The sequence below is a fragment of the Callithrix jacchus genome, chromosome 16 (assembly GCF_049354715.1).
Source record: "Callithrix jacchus isolate 240 chromosome 16, calJac240_pri, whole genome shotgun sequence".
NCBI lineage: Eukaryota > Metazoa > Chordata > Mammalia > Primates > Cebidae > Callithrix > Callithrix jacchus.
Genome location: NC_133517.1, coordinates 87876538 through 87889668, shown reverse-complemented (window position 1 = coordinate 87889668; position 13131 = coordinate 87876538). Strand labels below are relative to the sequence as shown.

At 38.0% G+C, this 13131-nt stretch overlaps 1 long non-coding RNA gene across 1 annotated transcript in view; it reads right to left on the bottom strand.

Annotated features, from left to right (window-relative positions):
* Positions 1-409: 409 nt before the first annotated feature.
* Positions 410-13131, bottom strand: part of LOC144579671 (uncharacterized) — a 45318-nt gene continuing 32596 nt past the window's right edge. Inside the window, exon 3 of the long non-coding RNA XR_013527811.1 lies at positions 410-5799. This is a non-coding gene — a long non-coding RNA (uncharacterized LOC144579671). The remainder of the gene's footprint in view (positions 5800-13131) is intronic.

Sequence of the window (13131 nt, the reverse complement as noted above, 5' to 3'; positions counted from 1 at the left end):
GTTCTCATGGTAGTGAATAAGTCTCACAAGATCTGATGGTTTCATAGGGGTTTTCACTTTTGCAACTTCCTCATTCTCTCTTTGCCTGCTACCATCCATGTAAGATGGGACTTGCTCCTCCTTGCCTTCCACCATGATTGTGAGGCTTCCCCAGCCACGTGGTATGGTAAGCCCAATTAAACTTCTTTCTTTTGTAAATTGCACAGTCCTGGGTATGTCTTTATTAGCAGTATGAAAACAAACTAATGCAACAGCTCTCTAGTTTCACCCTTGTTCCTCCCTCTGACTAAATAAAATAATACTTGTGTCAATTGGACTGTAAGCTCCATAAAGACAGGGGTCGGGTCAGTGTTTACTGCATATCGGGGCTCCACAAATATTGAAAAATTAATGTTCCAGATTTCAGGGCTTTGTAAATGAATAAGGCTTTATTCCTTGCACTACAAAGTCTATTTTTGGAATGGTTTATTTCACAAAAGTGCTTTAGAATTCAACAACAGCTTAGTACAAAAAAGAACAACTTTATTATAGACGTTTCAAACATGATGGCAATTAGAGGGGCTCTCCAGTGTCCTACACCATAATATAGGCAATTATCTACTTTTGCTTCCCAGCCAAGCTCTCAACTCAACCATCTTTTATTTATGTATCTATTTACTTATTTATTTATTTTTGAGAGCATTTCACTCTGTTGCCCAGGCTGGAGTACAGTGGTGCAATCAAGGTTCACTGTAGCCTTGAACTACCAGGCTCAAGCAATCCTCCCACCTCAGTCTCCTGAGTAGCTGAGACTATAGCCAGGTACCACAACACCCAGGTTTTTTGTTTTTTTCTCAGAGACAGAGTCTCACTATTTAGCCCAGGCTGGTCTCACCTCCTGGGCTCAAGCAGTCCTCCTGCCCTGGCCTCCCAAAATGTTGGGATTACAGGCATGAGCCACTGCACCCAGCCAACCATATATCATTTATTCATGTTCTACAAATCTGCCATTTTTTGGAACGTGTCCTTCCATGGCACAGTACACTTTAACACTTGTAAGTATGCACAGCTGGAGTGCTTTGCTACATTTCTATACATACATGTTTGTATATATAGACATATAACATTTAATGAATTAGAATGGCCAAAAGAAGGAGAGAAGGAAAGAGAGAAGGAAGGGGAGGAGGAATATAATTTAGAAACATGAGTTTGGGTTACTTAGACATAAAGTTGCAGTCAAATTTTCTAATTATTTACTTAATTTTTAAACCATTTTATTGACATGTGATTGACACATACAGCTGTAGATGTTTAATGTATACTTTTAAAGCCACACAAGACAATATGCAGGTGTTACACAAAAATGAACATAGGACAAAGCAATGGAAAGAAAATCTGTGGAATTATAATACTGATTAGCAATTGCTAAATAATGCTGTGGCCTTGAACATTCCTGTATGTGAAAAAGGAATGATTTGAGGAAGCAAAGTGATGAAGTAAAAGGTGTCTGGTTTTCAAATCAAACAGGCTGGATATAAGCCCTGACTCTGCTACTAATTATAAAGTCTGACTCTTCATCTCAGGGCTTCCATCTATAAATTAGGGATGATAAAAATACTAAGTCTGATTATGTTGAGTTTTAAATGAAATAGTGTGTATAAAGATCATGGAACTGTCAATAAATATCATTTTTAAATATTTGGTTATTTACAGACAAATCAAATGTCAAATGAAAGGTTAATAAACTTTTTTTCCCTAAACTGATCATTCAAGTACACTAGATCCCTTCTAAAATACCATTCATCAGAAAAAAGAATTTGACACTAGCCATGCATGTGGACCACTGCAAGATGTATTTCTACCCATAACACTTTCTGTCCTGACTTGAGGGCATTTGTCAGGAGATTTCATTAGAGTTGGCTGGAGTTTTGTGAAGATAAAAGGGAAAACATTTAGAACTACTCTGTAATTGAGCACATCAAATGCTCATTTATTCTGTACAATAATTCTAAGAGGTAGATATTAGTCCCTGTATATGTATGAGGCCACTCCATTCTATTGAATGAAAGTAACTAAATTACCTAAATTCTCTCAGCTTGTCAGTGGTAGAAACAGGGTTCAAATTAGGCTGACTGCAAGCCTACTACCTTTCTGTCACATAGTAATACCAATGAGAGTCAATCTCAAGCAGGTGGTCTTCTAGTTTTCAATGCAACAATAGTTCAGTAAAAGAAATACATGTGCATGCCAAGTTTAAAGAACAGAGTTTTAGGCACCATGAAATCAAATAAGGTAACATTAAAAGTTTATTTCTGATTGATTATTTCAGGAGAATTTTAAAGATCAGAATTCATAATAGAACAAAAATAATAACATTGGCATGATGCCACAGAATGTTGGTTTGGTAGCCACAAGTGCTGAATCTAAATCTCTTTTTTATTGTAGTCTTGGAAACTGTTTGTAAAACTCCCTGTGACATAGGTTCAAATTCTCTGTTTTCCAGATAATGTTTTTCTCCCAGTAGTTCATTTCAAGATGCAACAGATGTTCCTTCTAAATGATTAATTACTCAGAACTTAAAGAATGCCTTTGGGGAAGTCAATTTCTTTACTCTGTCTTGCTGATCATCAGATAATCCAACATACCTTTTTAAAATTTAATTTGGTGGAAATTCATTTTTTAATAGCCATCATATTGATGTATAATTGATATATAAAAATTGCACATATTTCACGTATACTGTTTCATTAGTGTGAATATATGCATATATGAAATACATTTTACCTGGAGAGTTTTGACTTTTTTCCCCACTTTTCTCAATAGAATGAAAGGTCAGAATGTTGTGTTGCATTCTGTCATCATTCATGCACAATACATCCACTGGTCATTTCTAAGCATTCATCTTCTGAGGTAGTGTTCATAAAATATCTACATGATTACCCCATCTCAAACGAGCCTTAGTCTGCGGTTTATGTTAAAACAGCTACAATCCACACCATAGAGTTTCCAATATTGATAACTTTAAAGTTTCCATTACAGATATATCCACAAGGTTTCCCTAGTTGTTTCCAGAATGCATAATCTTTGTGTTTTTGCATCAGAAGTTCTGTTAACTAGAAATACTGTAGGCCAATTCTTCACATTTTCTTCCTTAAAATCTTAGACATGTTGCAAGGTGATATTAAGGTACTTCAAAGTGAATGAATGGATGCCTAGATGGCTTCAGGGAGGTATTAAAACAAAGAATGAGCTTTGCTTAACAGGAATTTAATTACATGATGCATAACTGTACTATCTTTAAATAATAATGAAAATAATAATATGAGGCACAATTTCTGAAATACTATGTAATATACCAAGAGCTATGTATAGCATTTATCTCACTTTGATCCTTTTAAAATTTTGGTATTATTATTATTATTGCCATCTTACAATTTAATAAAATGAGACTTGGGAAATTCAAAAATTTAACCAAGTTTCCACATCTAATAAGTGATAAAAGCAACATGTAATTCTAAGTCTGCCTGACCCTTAGGTTCAGGCTCTTAACCACTGTACCATACTACCTTACTAAAACTTTAGAATTGTGTGTGTGTGTGTGTGTGTGTGTGTGTGTTACCCTGTGAATATCACATTGACATTGTGTGTCCCTTAAGAAACAGTCAGGATATCTTGAAAAGAAACATTTGGTAAAACTGGAGATTATTTGGTAAATCAGGTACTAAAACCATTTCTACTATAATCAGGAGCTATCCACATTAAAGAAAGCAAAATAATTTGAATTTTTCCTTTATATAAGCTGTCATTCTTGCCACTATATTATCTTTCTGTCAGAACTGAGCTAGAATGTGTTTAAAAATAGTGCTACCATAATATATACAACATTGATTTCACAAACATTTTCTAAGCATTTACAGTGTGCTCGGTCCAGTATTAGGCCCTGGGGTTACAGGCATGCAGCCTACACAGTCCACATAAGGAAACAAACTGTTATGTATATTTAGGGCTTGTTCTAAGTACTAGGTTTTTGTATTAGTCCATCCTCACACTGCTATCAAGAAAGGCCTGAGACTGGGTAATTTATAAAGAAGTTTAATTGACTCATGGCTGGGAGGCATCAGGAAACTTACAATCAGGGCAGAAGGCAAAGGGGAGAAAGGCACCTTGTTTACAAGACAGCAGGAGAGAAGTGAGACTAAGCATAGGAAAAACTGCCACTTTAAAAACCATCAGATCTCTGAGACTCATTCACTATCATGAGAACAACACAGGGGAAACCACTTCCATAATCCAATCAATTTTCTCCCTTGACAGGTGGGGATTACAATTCTAGATGAGATTTTGGCTAGGACCTAGAGCCAAACTACATCAATATTTAAACTTAAACAACACAGCATACCCTCGTAGGCATCACAAACTCTAATAATTACATGTAAACAACAGTCAGTTGATCAGGGAACATTTTCTAAATCCCTGCTGTGTACCAGGGACTGTATTCGGTGCTAGTGATACAATGGAGAACAAGCTAGACACTACCCTTACCTTCACGGGATAACAGAGTAATGTGGGTGTTTGGGGGAGGTGCTTCAACAAGGCACATAGCCCAGTCTTGAAGAAAGGATGAAAGCAAGAAGTAGTAGTTAGCCATATGAATGTGGAGAAGGGAATAAACCTCTTCACGGAGCAGGAAATACTTCACTCTGCAAAGTTTCTGAGCTAACATAGAGCTCAGTGCCAGTATGTCTGCAGTACAGAATTTGATGCAAGAAAGGAAAAGCATTGAATTTGTATTAATCCATCCAATCATTCAACTCATATTAGCCATATTAGAGAGTTTGGACTTTATCTTGAGAACAACAGGAAGTCTTTAACAGGTTTTAAGCCAAAAAAAAAAAAAAATGACACAATCAGATCTACTTAAAAAAAAAAATCTTATGTTCTAGCTACAGACTAAAGAATGAATTAGAGGGGAGCTAAACTCAGGGTAGGAAGATCAGTAGGACATATTTTGTGATAATTCAAGTGAGAGGGGTTCAAAGCCTAACCTAGAGTGATGGCCTTAGGATTAGAGAGAGACAGATTTCATAGATATAAATGATACACAATCCACAAGGATAGATATATAATTCCATGCATGTCATAAAGAACTGAGGCAAGAGAATCACTTGAACCTGGGAGGCGGAGTTTGCAGTGAGCTGAGATGGCCCACTACACTCCAGCCTGGGCGACAGAGGGAGACTCTGTCTCAAATAAATAAATAAATAAACAAATCACCTCATATTGGAGGCTTTCCATATAGAGAATAACTTCTTACTGTATGCCGTTTTTATAATTGCATGAAATTCCTATTTTTTTCACTTAGCACAGTAGTCTGTTTGTTCACATGCTTGTTTTAATCACTGAAGTGCAAGTTCCTTGAGGGCAGAAGCTGAATCCTACCCATATATATATTTTTTTTTATCACAAGTTCCTACTACAGTACCTAGCAGACAAGGAGCAGTACCCAACCTTTTTGGAACGAGGGAACAGTTTCATGGAAGACAATTTTTCTACAGATGGTGAGGGGATGGTTTCAGGAGAAACAGTTCCACCTCAGATCATCAAGGCATTAGTTAGATTCTTGTAAGGGGCATGCAAACTAGGTCCCTTGCATGTGCAGTTCACAATAGGGTTTGCGCTCCCATGAGGATCTAACGCTGATCTGACAAGACGCAGAGCTCGGTGGTAACGTTTGCTCCTCCACTCACTTCCTGCGGTGCAGCCTGATTCCTAGCAGGCCATGGACTGATAATCGATCCATGGCCCGGAGGTTGGGGACCCCTGCAATAAAGAATAAACATTACCTTAGAAATATTTTAAATCTTGTTGCTTTCTCTTTTTTTTTTCTTTTCTCTTTTTATTTCAGACAGAGTTTCACTCTTGCTACCCAGGCTGGAGTGCATTGGTGAGATCTCAGCTCATTGCAACCTCTGCATCCCCAGTTCAAGCGATTCTCCTGCCTCAGCCTCCCCAGTAGCTGGGATTACAGGCATGCATCACCACACCCAGCTAATTTTGTATTTTTAGTAGAGAGAGGGTTTCTCCATTGTTAGTCAGGCTGGTCTCAAACTTCTTGACCTCAGGTGGTCCACCTGCCTAGGCCTCCCAAAGTGCTGGGATTACAGGCATGAGCCACTGCACCCGGCCCAGTCTTGTTGCTTTCTTAATGTACTTTGGAGAAAGACAGATTGCCCTGTCTAATCTGACTCCGTAAACTTATACTAGGCAGACAGTGGAAATAGCTTCACTGTGTCTATTGTTCAAAGATCAGGGCAGCTCTTTATATGCCCAATCAACCCCACTCCAGTGCTTAGAATGCCAAAGATGGGACCAAGAACAGTTAACAGAATCAAGTAATTCTCTTAGTCTTCTATTTCACACATACCCCCATGCCCAACCCTCCTCCCCACACACATATTATACACGTCACAATATAACAACTTTTGATGTTAACTTTCCAAGTGACTGTAGAAAAGTTATTTGCTGCTGACACGAAGACAGCACTCCTTTTCTTTGAAACAAAAACTGGTTTCTACAAAACAGTTTAAAATAGAGCTTTCTCTCCAAGTCACCCTGAAGAGTCAATGATACTAATAACAAAGTTGTCTTTATTGAGCTTTTACTATGGGCTGCACATATTTTTTCATTCAATCTCCTGCATGCAGAGTTTCATTCACTCTTCTTTAGAATAGAATGAAAAGTGTATTGTGAATGTTTCCATGTAAACATGTGGAAACCAAGATTTACAGATCACACAGTCAGTAAGTTAACTAAACTGGGGTTCATGTCAGATGCATGTGACAACCAAGCCTGATTTGGTGACTGCTGCCATGCTGGGGAATGATTTCTGACCTCTCAGTTGTGAAGAGGGTAATTTCTAACATCAGTCCTGCAGGTGATGTAGTTTGAATGAAGTAAAGGATCACTAGGTGCTGTGTCAGAGTATTATAATAATGGGAAAACAATGAAAATTTTAAAAAATCCAATTTCACTAATATATTCCACAAATAATTTTTAAGACTTACTATATGCCAACACTTTTACAGCTACTGGGGAGACAGTGGGGAATGAAAGAGAAATGGTTCCTGACAATTTAGCAACTGAATTTTACTAGAGGCGAGGGATAATCAATAAAAAATTAATAAATATACAGTGTAATACTGGGTAGTGGTAACAGTGATAAAGTAACTTTGTAGCAAGACAAAGGGATTATGGGATTATAACAGGAATTTTATTTTAGAGGCACCAAGGAAGGCCTCACAAATATGGTGACTTTTGAGCAAAGGGTTAAAGGAAATGAGACACTGAGCCATGGAAACATCTGGAAGAAGAACACTACAAGCTGAGGAATGGGAAATGTACAGGTCCTTTGGCAAGAACATGCTTGGCCTGTGTTGAACAAATAACAAGCACACCAGTGTATCTGAAGCCCAGAAGCACTGTGGGCTCTAGAGGCCTGGGTGAAGATTACATGGGGCCTGCTAGGCCTTGTATGTGCTTTGGATTTTATGTTTAGTTTCAGAGGACATCATTGGAGGGTTTTGAGCAGAATTATGCCAAACAGTGATCATTCTGGCTTCTGTGTGGAGAATCATTACAGAGATGCAAAAGAGAAAGAAGAGAGGAAACTTTTACAGCTGTGATTTCTGTAAGAGATGAAGGTGGTTTTTCCTATGGTGCTAGCAGCAGCAGAGAAGGGAGTAAGAGCTGACAAGTCTGCTGGAGGCAAAGGGCACTGGAGGCCCCATGGGATGAACAGATCATTGGGATCAGAGTCTGAATCATATTTATAGGATATGCCTCCTGTAGTCTGCAGCTGGAAAGGAATAGTCAGAAGTACATACCCCTCATAGCAAAGGAAACCCCAGAAAAACCTTAAAAACCAAGAACCAGGAGTGAGTCCAGGCCCTGAACTTAGTGAACGAGGGGTTTAACTAGGAAGACTTTAGTTTAAACTAAACTAGTTCAGTCATGACAGTCAAGGATAAGCATGGAGCTGGAGCAGTGACACAGCCAAAGAATGTGAAGTTGGGCAGAAAAATTGGACAAAGGCCAAAGTGTTCAAGTTTACAAAAATAGGCCTGAGGGTCTCTCTTTATCTATCTCTCTCTCTCTGTCTCCCTCTCTCTCTCTCTCTCTCTCCTCCTCCTCTGCCAGGATTGAGGTGAACAATTTGAAAACATGTCTCATCAGAAATAGTGCATGAGAAACTAAATAAAAGCCGGGGCTATTTTTGATGCAAGTGAACCCTAGAAGATGGGGGATAAACAAAGGATAATCAGAGACCTTACAGAGAGCCATGATTTCATCAGGCCAGGAGCAGCTTAATCACTCACCGGCCAAACATCTGGAGGAGACAGGTGACTATAAATCACAGCAGTTCAGATTATAGCATTGGAGACCATATACTTGGGGTTAAATTCTGGCATTTCTCCATTGATTTAAAATCATGAAATCTATAAATTTGAAAAAGAGAACTTTATTTCTTATGGAGAGTTGCAACCTGCAGGCTGGGAAGTGTGGCCTCCAGCAGAGACCAAAAGCACAAACTTTGAGAGAAGGAGGGTGTTATGGAAGTTTTATGCTTGATGGTTTGGCCCGACTCATTCATTAGGAGAAGTCATGTGCATGTGTGGTATGCAAATATGGATGTTACATGCATCCCATGTTCACTGGGGGGTGGATACTTAACATTAAAATGCAGTAAAATTCACTTTTATACAACAAAAAGTGAAACAGACTACACATAGGCAACTTGTGCCCATAGTTTGTGGACCAGACAGACCCACAGTGGTTGGTGATCACTTATCAGGAAGAAATGCTGGTAGTTGTCGTGTGGAAACTTCACAAGAGGAAGGGAATTTGCTCACAGCACCAGGAAGTCAGTTGAAGTCAGTGGAGTAAGCCTTTCACTGTTTGTTTTTTATTCCATTCTTTCATTCTATGGTTTCTGTTTAACCCTTAGGAAAAAAGTCTAATGGCAGTTAGCAAGAGAGGGCATATAACGAGGCATGACCCACCTCCCATTTTGTCATGGGCAGAAAACTTAGTTTTTAAGGTTTTTCTGGGGTCTCCTTGGCATGAGGGGCTGATTCAGTCAGCTGGGGACTTAGTGTTTCATCTTTATCTCACACCCTCATTATCTATGTGACCTTGTGCAAATTTTCTCCTCGTTCTTCAGTCTCATCCTTTGTGCTTCCAGTTCATCTCCAGTGATACTAACATCTCTCTCCCAGAGGAGGTAAGAGCTAAATGAGCCAATATATGTGAAAGGGTTAGAACAGTCTCTGAATCATAGTAAGAATTAAATGAGGTAATATATAAGTGGTTAGGACAGTCTCTGAGTCATTGGAAGTGCTGTGTAAGTGGTATTATTGTGACCGAAGAAAGGTGTTATTCCACTTGTTAAATTATTTGAAAGATAAAAGAAGTCTCTCCCAATGAAAGCTGGGTGCTATTTTTGAAAGAACATGAGATTTGCTATCAGGTATCAAGTTCTCTCTCATTTGTTGGTGGAAGTTGATTCTGTGTTCTGGAACAAATCTGTTAAATCTCTCTGAGCCTCAGTTTATTAATCTGTAAAAACAATTAGGTTAATATTTGCCTCAAGGTTACAATAAGAATCAAATTAATCACAGAGTGTGAAAGCACTTTGCAAACTATTAATGACACAAAATTGAATTCCAACTGATTCTGGGACTGAAGAAAATAATATGTTCATAGAAATAAAGGAGGAAATATTAGTGTAATTTTATTGCATTTTCTCATCAAACTGTTGATGTCTTTGTCTATAAATTCTCTCTTTTAGTATATGTATTCCTCCTAAGCTCGAAATTTATATGCCTGTTTAAAAACATTACTTTAATTTTCTGTAGGAACACAACTTCTTCACACCGTCCCTCAATGTGTATCAACTGCCCTCTGTGTCAGTTCCATGTCAGCTACAGACATGAGAAAAAGAAAAAGGGTCCTCGACATGCAGGAGCTGACGTGGTACTCCCAGGTAGGCCTTGTTGTTCTGCTGATGAACATAAGTAGTTTCACACATCAGCACTGGACAAAGCTACTTTGTGACTAAGATGGGTCAAGACTAAAATAGGATCATTTCATAATTATCTCTGAGCACACAAAATATGAACACCATTGAAGCCACAAATACCAGACATCCTTTACTCCCAGTTAATATAAATAACTGCAACTTCTTTACCAATCGTGGTTTTAACCTTTGTTTTGCCTTCTCTAAATAAGATTTGTAAAAATACTCAATCATAGAATTACCCCTGATTCCTGACAGCATTTAATCCAAAGCAAAATCCTGCTCTTTTTACCTTCCTGAAATCAACTGACATAAGCCCAAGTCCTATACAGCAGACCCTTGAACAATGCAGGGGTTAAGGGTGCTGACCCCATCCCACACCCGCTACATGCAGTCGAAAATAGGCAGAGAAATTTTGACTCCCCAAAAACGTTATCTCTCATAGTTTCCTGTTGACTTACTGGTAACATAAAGTCAATTAACACATGTTTTGTGTGTTACAGAAACATGCTGTTTATGTGTACAGGTCTAGCAGCTTTACCTTAGGAAGTTCATTTAGCCAGTATTTAATCCTAAAGATTTTCTGTGTCTCAGGCAATATGCTAGTTGCTAGAGAAATAGCAGAGAATATGGCAGATGTAGTCTCTGGGCAGAAAAGAGCTAACACAATAGGCTTGACACTGCTATCCTTGAAAGAGCCTGTTGGCCCTTGCTTGGCATCTGGGAATTTGGCTCTCAGAGTGTTCTCATTAAACAGTTAATTGATAAGGGCTTGATTGTATGTAGACAGTTTATGCTGTATACCTTCTTTCCTTGTGGGAATCTGGAATTTCATTACATTCTGTGCAGATTATGCTTATGTGACCAACCTCCAATAATAACCCTGGTACTATGTCTCGAATGGGCTTGCCTAGGCAGAAATGTCATATGCAATTTGCTGGTTTTGTTTTGTTTTGTTTCGTTTCTGGGGCAGAGTGTGTTCTGTGTAAGCCCTAATGGATTGGAGAAAGCCTAAGGAAGCTCACACATGGATTCGTCCAGAATCTACCTGTGTCTCTTTCCCTTATGATCTGGTGGCTGTGCATCCTTATTACACAGTTGTAATAAGTCTTTAGCCTTGAGTTCATCTGTATGAAAAGTCTTGTGAGCTAGGGAATCACCAAAGTTGGAGAAATCTTGGGGATTCCCGGCACAGTTCCTCATGAAGTTTATAATCTACCATAGAAGATAGGTAGATGACAAGGCCCTTTCATTACAGTGCAAGATTTCTATGACAGGAGAATTTCATGGCACTATGGAGCACATGGGAGGAACCCTTCACCTGTCCTGATAGGGTCAGGATAATTTTTCTAGAGAAGTGAAGCTCATACTGAACCCTGAATGATAAGGTGACATCCAGATGGATGCCGCTGATCTTAACATTCTGATACATTTTTAAATCCAGCTTCATAGAATAGCCCTCAACATACATACCTCTAAAAACCAAAGCTTTAAGAACAATAGAGATATATCCTATAACAATAATAACAGATCTCAGCTGGTCCAAAGAACTTTCTATGGCAACAGAAAAGTCAGCAAAATACTGTCTTCCCTTGGTTTAGAATTTATGTTCAGTTTGTCAATAGATGCTGGTTATTAACCCCTAATCCTCAGATTTCACATTGCTGCTCCCAGACCCTCAATCTCTCCTGGATTAGCTTGATCCTCATACATAAGATTTGGGGTCCAGATCATGGTACCCTTGTCTTCCAATCTTAGAATAACATTTTTGTTTTACTACTGCCCTCTTGATGCTTTAAACTTGTAAGAACCTGCCCCATTATGTAATTGAGATTGAATACTAGCCTTTTTTACTTTTCATTTTTGCGGGTACATAGTAGGTGTGTATATTTATAGTTTACATGAGATATTTTGATACAGGCATGCAATTTGTAGTAATCACATCAGGTAGAGTATCCATCATCTCAAGTATTTATCTTTGTGTTTCAAACAATCCAGTTCTATTCTTTTGATTACTTAAAATTATTTCTTACTATAGTCACCTTGCTATGTGAATACTAACCTTTAATGATTTATGCTATGTACATCAAGTCACATGCATATTCTAGAATACATACAGCTATATTGTCCTACTTGCCTATTCTATCCAGGGCAAAGAGCATCTGCTTATAGCCTAGGACAGTGGTCCTCAAACTTTATTGTGCATCAAAATCGCCAGAAAGGCTAAGACATAAATTGCTAGGTACTATCTCTAAAGCTGCTGATTCAGTAGATTAGGGATGGGTCCCAAGAACTGCATTTCTAACAAGTTCTCAGGTGGTGCAGACGCTGTTGTTCAGGGAACCAAACTTTGAGATTCACTGGTCTAAGAATTAAAGTAAGAGGCTATTATTTCTCAAACTAATATGTGTTACCCTCCGGGGATCCAAAGCATAGTCTCAAGGGCCTGGGAGTTGTTTATACAATTGTTAACTTTTGTGTATCTATTTTGATAATAATCTGAACAAAATTAATGCAAACTTGTTTTAAAACATCTAAATGAGCATCATATTGCTAACTATTGTAATATAATTTCAGTGCCCATATTTGCATTTGTAATTAAAATTTCACTGATGCCAAGTAGTACTACTTTAATTGTTGATAATAAACTAGCTAATGAGATACAATCAGAGGTAGACTAATGACATAAATGATGTATTCATACTCAGTGAAAACCCATCGTAATTATAAATGCTATCTGAATAAAGATTTGTCAGTAATTTGAATAGAGCAATATGCTAGAGAAAAAGGAGTGGCATGATTAAACCAACGCACAAGAAAGCAATGGCATGTCCAATTCAAAAGAATGCATGTGATAGCAGTCAGTGCTAGATTCCCTATGTGAACAATGCTTTAGTTTCAGAAAAATGTTAATGTCAAGTAAACGCATATTATTATCAAAAATGTTAGATGTCAAGTAAACTCATACTCATATTACATACATATTATTATGAAATGTATTATTGTTTGAATGCAGATAAATGATTGAATATATCACTTTTCATTGAGATATTTTAGCATAATTTAGGAATGCCACT